Genomic DNA, 2,866 nt, shown 5'->3' with positions numbered 1-2,866 from the left:
ATATATTTTACAAAATGAGTATATAAAAAAATAAAAAATAAAAAATAAATTTATGATACATGAATATACATATCTCATATCTTAACTTGAAATTGACATCTCCCATGTAAAAATGATCAAATAAAAAATAAAAAAATAAATAGGGTGCATAGCATATCCCACCATTTATCATATTTCATATTTGGTTGAATATAAAATAAGATAAGTGATGAGATAATTTATCCTATCTCATTACCAACTAAATGTGGGATAGAATATAATATCTCTCTCTTATTTTATCTCATACGATATATAGTTAACTAAACATGAACTTGAAGATTATGTATTTGAATGGATAGTGTGCATTTAATCCCTTGGCACATGCATAGGATATAAAAAATGAGAAGCTTTAGTGTAATAATTAATTTTTATTAACTTTTATTTCTAAAAGATAAATCAACAGTAATTTATTTTCTGAACTAAATTAGTTAGATTTAGGTTCACAAATTTGTTAAGAATTATCGAGTTTTCACCTTTAATTATATTTAGTTTCACATTTTTTCAAAATTTTTTAAAAATAAAAAAATAAAAATCAACTGAAGAATTGCTCTAGAAAAAAAATATATGAATATTGAGAAAGCTATAAATTTTCAATGGGGAATCAATATTTTATTTCTATATTTTTAATCTTTTATTTTTATTTTAGTTTTAATGCTTTTTTTTTTTATTTCATTTTTATATTTTCAGTTTTAATTTTGATTTTACTTTTATTCACAATTTTAATCATTTTTTAGTTAACCATTATTAGAAGTTTTTATTCAATTTTGTAATAAAAAGACAAAGAGATGAAGTGTTTTTATAAAAAATCTTAAAATTTTAAAATACCAGGTGTCAAATTATTATACATCAGTTTGAAGATTAGAGAGGATTCAACCATTTGCATCCCACCTTGTAATTTTATCATTAAAACACTCATGTTCCTATATATTATTATTAGAATTGAATAAAAACTTCATTAGTTTATTTGCTAATTTTACATCACCCTATCAATAATTATAATTTAACTTGACATCTTTTTATATTCAATTCATTCTTCTTCTTTTTTAGGACATAGAAAATGTGAAATTGCATAATTCATTCATTTCTTTTTGTCCTTATTAAACTTTGTGAAATTGAATAAGATTACTGGATGAGATGGTAAATGTTTTTGAAAGGTGATGCATGATATCAAACATTGGTAAACTAAGTTTTAATCTTTCAACCGTTTGTTGAAAAATGGAATTGAAGTTTAATAGTGTAAAATATTGTGTGTAAAACATTTGGATCGATTTTTTATTGATCATACTAAAGGATAATAGTTTCTATTATACCTAGATTTTTTTAGTCTCGTCTGATCAATTAAACTTCAATCACATATGCAATTTTTCAATCTTTTTCCAAATGAATTAATTTCAACCATTTGATGGGTTTTAAAACTGTAATATTTAAGCCCTTTTTTCCATATAAGGAAGAAACAACTATGAAAGCTTAGACAAAAAGGAAAAAGAAAAACCCCTTTGAGATTTACGGTTCTTATCAAATTGGGAATGTGTTTGCCTCTAAGAAAAAATCTTATAGGTTTGAGTTGAAAATCATTTTTTGATTGAATTTTTTTTAAGAATGGGTTGTTTTAGTGTGTTCTTGAATCATACTCTCATATTCAATATATTTGGGATGAAACCCAAATTTCTTCTTGTGTGGATTTAGGAAAAGGTCAAGATCAAAGCTTGAGTGAGTGCCAAGCAATCTTTGAAAAAGGAAGATGGGTAGCTAAAGCTTGAAGTTTCTAAGTAAGTGGTCTAGGAGAGGATGGGAGGCTAAAGTTAGGTAAATCATTATGCTCAATTAATTTTCTTTATAGTGGATGATTTAATTGCTTGAGGTCCATGGCTTTCTAACTCTTTGAAGGTTTTTTACGTTGAAATATTGGTGTTATTGTTTTTTTATTCTATTTCATCTTCTGGTTAGTATTTCATTATCTTGTGATATTTCCATTGAGTTACTTTGGTTAATTAATTGAAATATAAGTTGAAATTAGAATATTGAAGCTTTGAAAGAACATAGTACATTTCAATTTTTAATATTGATGTCATGATTGGAGAGTGTTGATTCATTTGTATGTAACTTATATTGACTAACTTGTTGGGAGAATGTTGGTGCATCTATAATTGCTTGTGATTTGCTTGTTTGTTGATAGGATTAATATATATATATATATATATATATATATATATATATATATCAAAACATTTGAGAAAAAACAAGGGAATTGTAAGCATGTGTGTGTGTGTGTGTGAGAGAGAGAGAGAGATACGTCGAGGATGCTTTTAACTTCAAGTTATTATAAATAATAATAATCATCATTGACAACTTGACTAATATGCACATAAGATTAGAAATAAATAGGGGAAAAAATACAAACTAGAAATTAGAAAAATATGGCATTGTATTTAGCTTTCTTATAATTATTTTTGAAATGATGCAATGAAAACAAGACATTTTATGAATTCTAATTAAATTTTCTCCATAGTTATGATTATCAGTATGAAAGAAATATCATAGAAATTTAAAAAAAAAAATTATAAGTTGAAGAAAAAAGTATTTCTTAACGAAAAAAGGAATTATCAAAATTATACATCTACACAAAAGAATTAAAAAAATAAAAAATAAAAGTTTTCTATTTTAAACCCTAAAAAATATGCTTTAAATTTGGTTGTTGTAATTGTCATTGGTAGTAATTGTGTGTTTTTCATGAGTATTATGTAAAAGTTTTTTTTTTTAATAAATTTTTGGGATGTAAGAACACCTTAATAATCTAAGAATCTGTTTGATCATGTTTTCTTAAACT

This window comes from Vitis riparia, chromosome 16 (assembly GCF_004353265.1).
Source record: "Vitis riparia cultivar Riparia Gloire de Montpellier isolate 1030 chromosome 16, EGFV_Vit.rip_1.0, whole genome shotgun sequence".
Classification (NCBI taxonomy): Eukaryota; Viridiplantae; Streptophyta; class Magnoliopsida; order Vitales; family Vitaceae; genus Vitis; species Vitis riparia.
The sequence above is the reverse complement of the archived record's forward strand: the minus strand, read 5'-3'. Positions refer to the sequence as shown.